General features: G+C 35.6%; 1 protein-coding gene and 1 non-coding gene across 4 annotated transcripts in view; one reads left to right on the forward strand and one right to left on the reverse strand.

Moving 5' to 3' along the window:
* TMEM108 (transmembrane protein 108) overlaps positions 1–14,417 on the reverse strand; it is a 373,675-nt gene that overhangs the window by 279,487 nt on the left and 79,771 nt on the right. The gene's annotated exons all lie outside the window — the stretch shown is intronic.
* On the forward strand, positions 1,417–1,523 carry LOC137225652 (U6 spliceosomal RNA). Its single transcript, XR_010943958.1, has one exon. It is a non-coding gene; the product is annotated as a U6 spliceosomal RNA (small nuclear RNA).

Consider the following 14,417-nt stretch of genomic DNA (forward strand, 5'->3'; position numbering starts at 1 on the left):
TCTAGATATAGGTATAAACACACACAAAACAAAGCTTTTAAGGCTATTCACAGTGATTATGGTTATAAATAACAACAGTGATCTCTATGAAGTGGTGTCATAGGGTTTTTGTTTTCTTTACTGAGCTCAAGTGTACTTTCTAGATTTCTTCCACCTCACATATTACTGCTATAATCAGAAAAGTATTAGAAAAAATTACTTCCTGGTTTCATATTTGGTGGACTAGATAGGGGAATCTAAGTTAATGCATATTTATAGTTTTAAAGAGGACTCCTTTGGGGTACTGAACAAATCCAAACCCTTCACCATTTTATTGATTACATCACATATCCCCACTGGTAAGTGTCTAGGCTGAATTTCTCATTTTTTCAATCCAAACTCACAAAGCAGGCCTGCTCTGTCCTTGATTTACTTTGCCTTTCTCAGACTGAATCAAATTAAAACCAGAAGGTTGAGGTAAAAAACCTAAAGCAAATATTCTTACACTGGGAATCCACGGCTAGCTCTTTATAAAGTCATGGATGAGTTAATCATAGCATCCGCACAGAGTAATGGATATGGTGAGGCTTACTCCCTTTACTAATAGATCTAGTCATAAAAAAGTAACAGTAAACCATGTCTGTGTCTCTGGATAATTACTAAATGATGTCAAACTATAAATAAATTCTACATAGAAGTCAAACATTCATATAGTAGTAAAACAATAAAATAGGTAATAATAAATATAATATATATTAATAAAACGATATAATAAGTAATTTTAAAGCAATCTTCTCAGTGCCATCTATACGCATACGTGATTACTAGATAAACAGAAAGGCAAGGTGACAAAAACTGGACATGAAAGGATATTTCCATTTTACAATAAACTTATAAAGTAGCTGATAATTTACAAAGCAGCCTCACATACATTTCATACATAAATTTAGCTCCTATGATGAAGACATCATCATACCATTTTATAGGTGAAAAAACAGACTCAAAAGGGAGTTAATTAGTAACAAGATCACATATGAAAGAATAAATCTCACTGGAAAAGTAAACATATAGTAAAGGTAATAATTAATTACTTATAAAGCTAGTGTAAAGGTTAAAAGACAAAAGTAGTAAATGTAACTATGTTTACAATAATTAGTTACGGGATACACAAAATAAACAGATGTAAAAATATGACATCAAAAACATAAAACATGTAGGGGGACAGTAAGTAAAAATGTTGATTTTAAAGTGGGAACACACTTAAGTTGTTATCAACTTAAAACAGAGTGTAAGTTATTATATGTAAGCCTCACAGTAACCACAAAGCAAAAACCTACAGTAAATACAAAAAAGACAAAGAGAAATAAATATAAATGTAACCACTAAAGAAAGTCAAACAACAAATGAAAAGAGCAAGAAAAGACAAAAGGAACAGATGTGGTCACTTCAGCAGTACATATACTAAAATTGGAACAATACAGAGAAGATTAGCATGGTCCCTGCACAAGGATGACATGCAAATTCGTGAAGTGTTCAATATTTTTAACAAAGAGAAGGTTTAAAGAACAGAGATGAACAATACAATAACTGGAATGAAAAATACACTAGAAGGAATCAATAGCAAAATAACTAAGGCAGAAGAATGAATAAGTGAGCTGGAAGACAGAATGGTGAAAATCACTGCCACAGAACAGAAAAAAAGAATGAAAAAAAATGAAGACAGCCTCAGAGACCTCTGGGACAAAATTAAACACACGAACATTCGCATTATAGGGGTCCCAGAAGGAGAAGAGAGAGCGAAAGGGACTGAGAAAATATTTGAAGAGATTATAGCCAAAAACTTCCCTAACATGAGAAAGAAAACACTCAATCAAGTCCAGGAAGCACAGAGAGTCCCATAAAAGATAAACCCAAGGAGGAACATGCTGAGACACATAATAATAAAACTGATAAAAATTAAAAATAAAAATTTTATTAAAAAATAAAAATTAAAAAAAAAAATAACAGCAACAAGGGAAAAGCAACAAATAACATACAAGAGAACCCACATAAGGTTATCAGCTGATTTTTCAGCAAAAACTCTGCAGGCCAAAAGGGAGTGGCATGACATATTTAAAGTGATGAAAGGGAAAAAGCTACAACCAAGAATACTCTACCCAGCAAGACTCTCGTTCAAATTCAAAGGAGAAATCAGAAGTTTTACAGACAAGCAAAAGCTAAGAGAATGCAGCAACATCAAACCAGAATTACAACAAACCCTGAAGGAACTTCTCTAGGTAGAAAAGAAAAGGCCACAAATAGAATCAAGAAAATTACAAATGGGGAAGCTCACCGGTAAAGGAAAAGATAAAGGTAGGAAATCATACACAAAGAAATTTGTTATCAAACCCAGCAATCATGAGGAGAGTACAAATACAGGATATTGGAAAGGCATTTGAAATTAAAAGACCAGCAACTTAAAACAATCTTGTTTATATATAGACTGCTATATCAAAGCCTCATGGGAACCACAAACCAAAAACCTACAATAGATACACACACAAAAAAGAAAAAGCAATCCAAACACTTCACTAAAGATAGACATCAAATCACAGAAGAAGAGAACAAAAGAGGAAGAAAAAAGACCTTCAAAAATAAATCCAAAGCAATTAAGAAAATGGCAATAGGAACATACATGTCAATAATGACCTTAGGGGCGTCCCTGGTGGCGCAGTGGTTGAGAGTCTGCCTGCCGATGCAGGGGACACAGGTTCGTGCCCCGGTCCAGGAAGATCCCACATACCACGGAGCAGCTAGGCCCGTGAGCCATGGCCGCTGAGCCTGCGTGTCCGGAGCCTGTGCTCCGCAACGGGAGAGGCCACAACAGTGAGGGGCCCGCATACTGAAAAAAATAAAAAAAATAAAAAAATAAAAAAATAAAAATAATGACCTTAAATGTAAACGGATTAAATGCTCCAACCAAAACAGACATGGACTGGCTGAATGGATACAAAAACACGAGCTGTATATATGCTCTCTATGAGAGACCGACTTCAGATCTAGGGACACATACAGACTGACAGTGAAGGAATGGAAAAAGCTATTCCATGCAAACTGAAATTGAAAGATAGCCAGAGTAGCAATAATCACATCAGACAAAATAGACTCTAAAATAAAGAATGTTACAAGAGACAAAGAAGGACACTACATAATGATCAAGGGATCAATCCAAGAAGAAGATGTAACAATTATAAATATATATGCACGTAACATAGGAGCACCTCAATATATAAGGCAAATGCTAACAGCCATAAAAGGAGAAACTGGCAGTAACACAATAATAGTGGGGGACTTTAATACTCCACTCTCATCAATGGACAGATCATCCAGACAGAAAATCAATAAGGAAACACAGGCCTGAAATGACACATTAGACCAGATGGACTTAATTGATATTTACAGAACATTCCATTGGAAAGCAGCCGAATACACTTCCTTCACAAGTGCATGTGGAACATTCTCCAGGAGAGATCACATCTTGGGCCACAAATCAAGTCTTGGTAAATTTAAGAAAATTGAAATCATACCAAGCATCTTTTCTGACCACAACGCTATGGGATTAGAAATCAATTACAGGAGGAAAAAACCACAAACACATGGAGGCTAAACAATATGTTACTAAACAACCAACAGATTACTGAAGAAATTAAAGAGGAAATTTAAAAAATACCTAGAGACAAATGACAATGAAAATACGATGGTCCAAAACCTTCAGGACTCAGTAAAAGCAGGTCTAAAAGAGAAGTTTATAGCAATAAATCTTACCTCAGGAAACAAGAAAAATCTCAAATAAACAACCTGACCTTACACCTAAACCAACTAGAGAAAGAGAAAAAAACAAAAGCCAAAGTTAGTAAAAGGAAAAAATCATAAAGATCAGAGCAGAAATAAATGAAACAGAGACGAAGAAAACAATAGCAAAGATCAATGAAACTAAAAGCTGGTTCTTTGAGAAGATGAACAAAACTGATAAACCTTTAGCCAGACTCATCAAGAAAAAGAGAGGACTCAAATCAATTAAAGAAGAAATGAAAAAGGAGAAGTTACAATTGACACTGCAGAAATACAAAGGATCATAAGAGACTACCACAAGAAACTCTATGCCAATTAAAGAAGAAATGAAAAAGAAGTTACAACTGACATTGCAGAAATACAAAGGATCATAAGAAACTACCACAAGCAACTCTATGCCAATAAAATGGACAACCTAGAAGAAATGGACAAATTCTTAGAAAGATACAACCTTCTAAGACTGAATCAAGAATAAATAAAGAATATGAACAGACCAAACACAAGTACTAAAATTGAAACAGTGATTTTAAAACTTCCAACAAACAAAAGTACAGGACCAGATGGCTTCACAGGTGAATATTATATTGAACATTTGAAAAAGAGTTAACACCTACCCTTTTTTAACTTTTCCATAGAATTGCAGAGCAAGGAACACTCCCAAACTCATTCTATGATGCCACCACCACCCTGATACCAAAACCAGACAAAAATACCACAAAAAAAGAAAATTACAGGCCAATATCACTATAAACATAGATACAAAGATACTCAACAAAATACTAGCAAATCGAATCCAACAATACATTAAAAGGATCATACACCATGATCAAGTAGGATTTATCTCAGGGATGCAAGGAATCTTCAATATCTGTAAATCAATCAGTGTGATACACCACATTAACTACTAACTGAAGAATAAAAACCATATTATCAACTCAATAGATGCAGAAAAAGCTGTTGACAAAATTCAACACCCATTTATGATAAAAACTCTCCAAAAAGTGGGCATAGAGGGAACCTACCTCAATATAATAAAGGTCATATATGACAAACCCACAGCAAACATTATCCTTAATGGTGAAAAACTGAAAGCATTTCCTCTAAGATCAGGGGTTGCCCACTCTCACCACTCTTATTCAACATAGTTTTGGAAGCTTTAGCCACAGCAATCAGAGAAGAAAAAGAAATAAAAGGAATCCAAATCAGAAAAGAAGAATTAAAACTGTCACTGTTTGCAGATGACATGATACTGTACATAGAGAATCCTAAAGAGGCTACCAGAAAACTACTAGAGCTCATCAATGAATTCAGTAAAGTTTCAGAATACAAAATTAATAGACAGAAATCTCTTGCATTTCCATACACTAACAACAAAAGATCAGAAAGAGAAATTAAGGAAACACTCCCATTTACCATTGCATCCAAAAGAATAAAGTACCTAGGTATAAACCTACGTAAGAAGACAAAAGGCCTCTATTCTGAAAACTATCAGACGCTGATGAAAGAAATTGTAGATGACACAAACAGATGAAAGGATATACCATGTTTTTGGATGGGAAGACTCCATATTGTCTAAATGCCTATACTACCCAAAGCAATCTACAGATCCAATGCAATCCCCATCAAATTACCAATGGCATTTTTCACAGAACTAGAACAAAAAATTTTTATATTTATATGGAAACACAAAAGACCCCAAATAGCCAAAGCAATCTTGAGAAAGAAAAATGGAGCTGGAGGAATCAGACTCCCTGACTTTAGACTATACTACAAAGCTAGTCATTAAAATAGTATTGTACTGGAACAAAAAGAGAAATATAGATCAATGGAATAAGACAGAAAGTTCAGAAATAAACTCACGCACCTATGATCAATTAATCTATGACAAGGGAGGCAAGAATATACAGTGGAGAAAAGACAGTCTCTTCAATAAGTGGTGCTGGGAAAACTGGAGAGCTACATGTAAAAACATGAGATTAGAACACTCTCTAACACCATACACAAAAATAAACTCGAAATGGATCAAAGATCTAAACATAAGGCCAGACACAATAAAACTCTTAGAGGAAAACATAGGCTGAACATTCTTTAACATAAATCACAGTAAAATCTTTTTTGATCCACCTCTTAGAATAATGAAAATAAAAACTAAAATAGAACAAATAGAACCTAATGAAATTTAAAAGCTTCTGCACTAAAAAGGAAAACCGTCAAGAAAATGAAAAGACAACCCACAGAATGAGAGAAGATATTTGCAAATGAAGTGACGGACATGAGATTAATCTCCAAAATACACAAACAGCTCATGCAGCTCTATGTCAGAAAAATAAACAACCCAATCAAAAAAACGGCAGAATATTTAAATATACATTTCTCCAAAGAAGACAGATGGCCAAAAAGCAAATGAAAAAATGCTCGACAGCACTAATTGTCAAAGAAATGCAAATCAAACCTACAATGAGGTACCACCTCACATCAGTCAAAATAGTCATCATCAAAAAGTCTACGAACAATAAATACTGGAGAGGGTGTGGAGAAAAGGGAACCCTCCTACACTGTTGGTGGGACTGTATATTGGCACAACCACTATGGAGAACAGTATGGAGGTTCCTTAAAAAACTAAAAATAGAACTACCATATGATCCAGCAATCCCATTGCTGGCTATATCTTTGGAGAAAACAGTAATCTGAAAGGATATATGCACCCTAATGTTCACTGAAGCACTATTTACAATAGCTGAGGCACAGAAACAACCTAAATGTCCATTGACAGAGGAATGGATAAAGAAGAAGTGGTACATATATACAATGGAATATTACTCAGCCACAAAAAAGAATGAAATAATGCCATTTGTAGCAACATGGGTGAACCTAGAAATTATCATACTAAGTGAAGTAAGTCAGACAGAGAAAGACAAATATCATATGACATCACTCATATGTGGTGTCTAATTTTAAAAAAAGATAGAAGTGAACTTATTTACAAAACAGAAACAGACTTACAGATATCAAAAACAAACTTATGGTCACCAAAGGGGAAACGTTGGGGCAATGGATAAATCAGGAGCTTGGATGAACAAACACACACTACTATATATATGATAGATAACCAACAAGGGCCTACTGTATAGCACAGGGAACTCTATTCAATATTCTGCGGTAAGCTGTACGAGAAAAGAACCAAAAAAAGAATGAATATATGTATATGTACAACTGAATCACTTTGCTGTACAGGTGCAACTAACACAACATTGTAAATCAACTATACTCCAATAAAATTAAAATATTAAAAAAAGGAACAGAGCGGAACTACAAAAACAGCAAAAGAATTAACAAGATGGCAATAACCATGTACCTAACAATATTTTAAATGTAAACACACTGAATTCTCCAATCAAAAGACAGAGTGGCTGAATGTATAAAAACACAAGACACATCTATATGCTGCCTACAAGAGAGACAAATCAGATAGAAAGACACAAGCTGAGGGGATTGTAAAAGGTATTCCATGCAAATGGAAACAAAAGGAAAGCTGTAGCAAAACTTATACCAGACAAAATAGACTTTTTTTTTTAAAAAAAAAAGACTGTAACAAGAGACAAAGAAGGACATAACATAATTATAAAGGGCTCAACCCAAGAACACATAACAACTGTAAAAATATATGCACCCAATATAGGAGAACCTAAATAGATCGAGCAAATATAAACAAACATAAAGGGAGAAATTGACAGCAACACAATAATAGGAGGTGACTTCAACACCTCACTTACATCAGTGGACAGATCACCTAGTCAAAAAGCCAATAAGGAAATACTGGCCTTAAATGACACTTTAGACCAAGCAGCCATAATAGATATAAATAGAACATTCCATCCAAAAGCAGAATACACATTCTTTTCAAGTGCACATGGAACATTCTCCAGGATAGATCACATGCTAGGTCACAAAACAAGTCTCAATAAATTTAAGAAGATTTAAATCATATCATACATCTTTTCTGACCACAACAGTATGAGACTAGAAATCAATTACAACCAAAAAACTGCAAAAATCACAAACATTTGGAGGCTAAACAATATGCTATTAAACAAGCAATGGGTCACTGAAGCAATCAAAGAAGAGGGACTTCCCTGGCAGTCCAGTGGTTAAGATTTCACCTTCTAATGCAGGGGGTGCAGGTTCAATCCCTGGTTGGGGAGCTAAGATCCCACATGCCTCAGGACCAAAAAACCAAAACATAAAGCAGAAGCAATATTGTAACAAATCCAATAAAGACTTTAAAAACGGTCCACATCAAAAAAAAAATCTAAAAAAGAATAGAAGAAATCAAAAGATACCTGGAGACAAATGAAAATGGACACACAACAATCCAAAATCTATGGGATGTGGCAAAAATAGTTCTAAGAGGGAAGTCTATAGTAATAAATGCCTACCTCAAGAAACAAGTTTCAAATAAACAACCTAATTTTACACCCCAAGGATCCAGAAAAAGAACCAATGAAGCCAAAAGTTAGTAGAAGAAATAACAAAGATAAGAGCAGAAATAGATGAAATAGAGACTTTAAAAAACAAGAGAAAAGAGCAATTAAACTAAGAGCTGGTTCACTGAAAAGATAAGCAAAATTCACAAACCCTTAGCTAGACTCACCAAGAGAAAAAGAGAGGACTCAAACAAATCAAAAATGAAAGGAGAGATGTTACAACTAATACCACAGAAATACAAAGAATCATAAGAGACTACTATGAAGAATTACATGCCAACAAACTGGACAACCTAGAATATATATAAACTCCTAGAAACATATCATCTACCAAGACTGAATCATGATGAATAGGAAATCTGAACAGATCAATTACTAGCAAGACATCTGAATTGGTAATCAAAAATCTCCCAACAAACATGACTCCAGGACCAGACGGCTTCACCAGTGAATTCCACCAAAACTTTCAAAGCATTAATACCAATCTTTCTCAAACTCTCCCTCAAAATATGGGAGAACTCCTCCAAATACATATTACAAGGTCTATATTACCCTGATATCAAAACCAAACAAGGATGGCATACAAGAAAGAAAATTACAGGCCCAAATCACTGATAAACATAGGCGAAAAATCCTCAACAAAATATTAGCAAACTGAATTCAATAATGCATGAAAAGAATCATACACCATGATCAAAGGGGATTTATCAGCAATGCAAGGATGGTTCAACATCTGCAAGTCAGTCAGTGTGATTCACCATATTAACAAAATGAAGGATAAAAATAATATGATCATCTCAATAGATGCAGAAAAAGCATCTGACAAAATTCAACATCCATTTATGATAAAAAAATAAACAACTCTCAACAAAGCGGGTATAGGAGGAACATACCCAAACATAATAAAGGCTATATATGGCAAGCCCACAACTAACACCATACTCAATAGTGAAAAGCTGAAATCTTTTGCTCTAATATCAGGAACAAGACAAGGATGTCACTCCAGCCACTTTTATTCAACATACTATTGGACGTTTTAGCCACAGCAATTAGGCAAGACAAAAAATAAATAAAGGCATCCAAATTGGAAAGGAAGAAGTAAGCTTGTCTCTATTTGCAGATGCCATGATACTATACATAGAAAACCCTACAGATTCCATCAAAAAATGGTTAGAACTAATAAACAAATTCAGTAAAGGTGCAGGACAAAAAATCAGTACACAAAAATCAGCTGCATTTCTTTATAGTAATAATGGACTATCAGAAAGAGAAATTAGGAAAATAATCCCATTTACAATAGCATCAAAGAATAAAATACTAAGGAAGAAATTTAACTAAGGAGGTGAAAGATCTCTATACTAAAAACCACAAGACATTGATGAAAGAAACTGAAGACAGCACAAATAAATGGAAAGATATTCCATGCTCATGGATTGAAAGAATTAGTATTGTTAAAATGTCATACTACCAGAAGCAATATACAGGTTCAATCCAACCCCTATCAAAATTCCAATGGCATTTTTTACAGAAATAGGATAAATAATCTTAAAATGTGCATGGAAACATAAAAGACCCCAAATAGCCAAAGTAATCTTAAGAATAACAAAGCTGGAAGTATCACACTCCCTGATTTCAAACTGTATTACAAAGCTAAAGTAACTGAAACAGTATGGTATTTGCATATAAAAGGACACATAGATCAATGGAACAAAACAGAGAGCCCAGAAATTAACCCACACATATATGATAAATTAAGTTATGACAAAGGGCCGAAGAATATACAATGGGGAAAGGACAATCTCTTCAATAAAAGGTGCTGGAAAAACTGAATAACTACATGCAAAAGAATGAAACTGGACAACTATCTCATAAGATATATAAAAATTAACCCTAAAGGGATTACATACTTGAATGTAAGACATGACACCATAAAATTCCTAGAAGAAAACACAAGTGGTAAGCTCACTGACATAGGTCTTGGTGATGATTTTTTGAATCTATGTCAAATGCAAAAGAACAAAGGCAAAGATAAACAAGTGGGAGTACCTCAAACTAAAATGCTTCTGCACAGCAAAGGAAACCACCAAGAAATGAAAAGGGAACCTACAGAATGGGAGCAAATATTTGCAAATTATGTATCTGATAAGGGGTTAATATCCAAGATACATAAAGAACTCATACAACTCAATAGCAAACAAACAAAAAAAAACAAAGCTCAAACAATCCAATTAAAAATGGGCATAAGAGCTGAATAGACACTTTTTTTCCAAAGAAGTCATACAGATGGCCAACACATACATGAAAAGATGCTCAACATCATTAATCATTACAGAAATGCAAATCAAAACCACAATGAGATATCACATTATACCTCTTAGAATGGCTATCATCAAAAAGACAAGAAATAACAAGCATTGGCAAGGATTTGTAAAAAAGGGAACCCTCATGCACCGTTGGTGGGAACGTAAATTGGTACAGCCAATATGGATAACAGTATGTAGGTTCCACAAAAAATTAAAAATAGAACCACCATATGATCTAGTAATTCCACTTCTGGGTATTTATCAAAAGAAAATGAAAATACTAATTTGAAAAGATACAGCTACCCCTATGTTCATCACAGAATTAGCCAAATATGGAACCAACCTAAGTGTCCATCAATGGATGAATGGATTAAGAAACTGTGGTGTGTGTGGCTTCCCTGGTGGCACACTGGTTAAGAATCTGCCTGCCAATGCAGGGGACATGGGTTCAAGCCCTGGTCCAGGAAGATACCACATGCCGCGGAGCAACTAAGCCCGTGAGCCACAACTACCGAGCCTGCGTGCCACAACTACTGAAGCCCATGTGCCTAGAGCCTGTGCTCTGCAACAAGAGAAGCCACCACAATGAGAAGGCTACGCACCACAACAAAGAGTAGTTTCTGCTCGCCGCAACTAGAGAAAGCCCATGTGCAGCAACAAAGACCCAACCCAGCCAAAAATAAATAAATTTAAATTAATTTAAAAGTAAATAAAAAAAGATTATGTAGCTAAAAAAAAAACTGTGGTGTGTATACATACAATAGAATATTATTCAGCCACAAAGAAGAATAAAATCTTGCCATCTGCGACAACATGGATGGACCTCAAGGGCATTATGCTAAGTGAAATAAGTCAGAGAAGGACAAATACCGTATGATCTCTCTTATATGTGGAATTTAAAAAACAAAAACAAGCTCATAGATACAGAGAACAGACTGGTGGTTGCAAGAGGCGGGGGGTAAGTGGTGGGAGAAATGGGTGAACTTTTTTATAAGTTTAAATAAATTGAATAAAAAAATTTTTTAAAGAAATTAGATTTTTAAAAAAATAGTTTTCACCACCAGTCTAAACCATGAGAAATCCACTTCTTTTCCTTTTTGTCTGCTCCTTAAATCTCAAGTATACTTGAAATGCATTAACCACCACAAAACATTGTTAAGCTTTTCCTTTGCATAAGACATTTAAATTGATTCTTTAACTACCAAACACCACAGATGCAGGCTATTAACCTTGAGTGATTGCTTTGGTAAACACACTGCATTCTGAAGACAGATCAAAGGCTGTATCTTGCTCCCATGATGATCCACTGTCATGGCCTCTAAGTAACTTCAATAACATTGTTTGGAATAGCCAATTTAACCAAGTTTTAGTTTTTTCCCCTCATGTATACACAATGTTCCTAACATGCAGTGGGGTTGATGGAGAAAAGAATGGGGAAGATATTTGCATTACAAATACAGACAATGGCATCTCCTCCACGAAGACACCTAGACATTTCCTCTGAGGGCCAACTGCTCAAGGTTAAGTTGAATTGTTCCCTGGTTTCTTGGTTGTCATGTTTGCAAACCTCTATTTTCTCCCCACTGGTTATTTATTCAGTGTCAGTTCACGCACGGTACTTTGCTGGGCTTACACCAAATTATTTAAATATACTTGGTCTTCTAAAATGTGAGAAATATAATCCACAGAAAACCGTAGTGACTGAATTAAATAAGAGAACAAGCAGTCACAAAACAAGCAGGCCTGCAGAATTTGCACTGTTCTTTACCATCAATTGTCTCCTTTGATATACCTTAGAGGAAAGACAGTGCATACTGTCGGGTAAGGCAGAACCATCAGAATTGTGTGCTTGGTTGAGGTGAGGCCGTTCAGACATAATCCAAAGAAATAAGAAAGACTGTACTGCTCATTAGTAGAGACATCCTAAGAGACTCCCTCATCTCCCAGTTGCATTGAAAAATGCCACCCTCTGCATCCTCAAGAGTGAATATAAGTGAACACTGCTCATGTGCTCCAGGAAGATACTGTGGAAGAGGTTATGAAGACCAGGTCTTCATTCTTTGGGATAACCTCAGACAGTCCTCTTTCTTTAGCATAGCTTACAGATTCACGGGCCACGATGGCAAAAGAGAGAAAACTGCAGTTGAATGGAAAGAATATTTGCAAGAGAACAAAACAGCAGCTGGCTTTCAGCTTTGCCACAATTATTAAGTGTTCTGTGGGGAATTTTTGTTTTACATAATGAATTAAAAGTTAATACACATAAATCAGACCAGCTTTCTACTGGGGCTGAGAGGCAGGCACATGCATAGTAGATGGAACCACCTCCTGTCTCTGACTATACGCACCCACACTTCCCACAAACCTCTTCTAGTCCATTATCTGAAATGCACACCATTAATGAGTCAGGCCTTTTGAATCTGCTATTAGAACACAAATTCCTTTCTGAGAGGCAACATATCAGGCTATCAGCTATTAATAACCTCTTCATTAATCAGAAAATAAGAAGCTAGTTATCTAGAAAGGGCCTAAGGGAATGATAAGAAAAGTGGAATTATTCATTTATCAACACTTTTTTGAGGATCTACTAACAGAACACCGTAGTACCAAGTGGGGATACAGTGATGAATTCATTCACTCATTCACTCACTCACTGCCTCCTTCATTCACTTGTTCATTTGTTTAACAGATATACCAGGAATTGGGACATAAATTCTGCCCTCAGAGAGAGACTATAATCCATTAAAAGAAATATTATTTGTATCTACAAAACAGGAATAAATACCATGAATTTTTAAAATGCTATTAGTATGGAAGTTAGTAGATAAGAGAGATTATTATAGATGAGGTGATCAAATATGGCTTCATGGAGAAGGCATTTAACCTGAATGTTGAAGGATGGCTAGCATATGAATATGCCAAGTGGGAGAGATGGCTGGAGAAATGGCCTAAAAATGCTAACCTGTTGCTTAAGGGAGCCAGCCAGCATGAAGCAGCAGAACTCTGCTGGTGCCAGACGCTTGGGGGAATGGAAGCGGGGAAAGTGAATGATGAGGTGTGCAAAAAGGAGGAAATTCCAGAGGCAGGTAGCATGTCTTGCTTTACCAATGTGCCTGGGGCCAGGCTTGTGCTTATTTATGTCTCAGGCCTTCTGCTTCTGAAAGTATAATTTTGTGGATCTTGGAGATTCTCTAGCCAAAGAGCCCTAATTTTATAGAAGAGAAAACAGGAGTTTGATAAATTATCCAAGGCCACAGAGCTAGTAAGTGGCTGATTTGAGACTATGACCAAGTTACACTGAAATGAATAAATGTAGCATTTTTTCCATGTGTGCCGAGGGCTATCAAGCTAGCTAGCAGCATCTCTCATGTGTGTATGTGTACACATGAGAGTAGAGGAAGAAAGGGAGAATGATCAACTCTGAGATTAATCAGAAGAGACATGGGATATGAGAAGGTTAAGAAACACAGACCTGCATATTTCTACATCATGAAAGAAGCTCCTTTTGGAAACAAGGACTTAACTGGAACCTTGGGCTACAATATTTCCATCTATACAATAGTGGTCTATGAACTATGACAACTCAAGCTTCTAAGACCTTAGCTATCAAGGTGCCTGCTTCACACATCAACTCCCCTCACTGTCATTAATTACTATTGTTATAAATGCAAACAGAAGGTTCATGGATGGCCAAGGATTGACTTCTCAGCAGGATAAAATGGAACCAGCAGAAAAGCAGTCAGCCATCCACCACTTGAGTTTAAGTGAATTGAAAACATCTCGCTTGATAGCCAGATTTCCAATTCAGAAAGATAAGCTG

The sequence above is a fragment of the Pseudorca crassidens genome, chromosome 5 (assembly GCF_039906515.1).
Source record: "Pseudorca crassidens isolate mPseCra1 chromosome 5, mPseCra1.hap1, whole genome shotgun sequence".
Lineage (NCBI taxonomy): Eukaryota > Metazoa > Chordata > Mammalia > Artiodactyla > Delphinidae > Pseudorca > Pseudorca crassidens.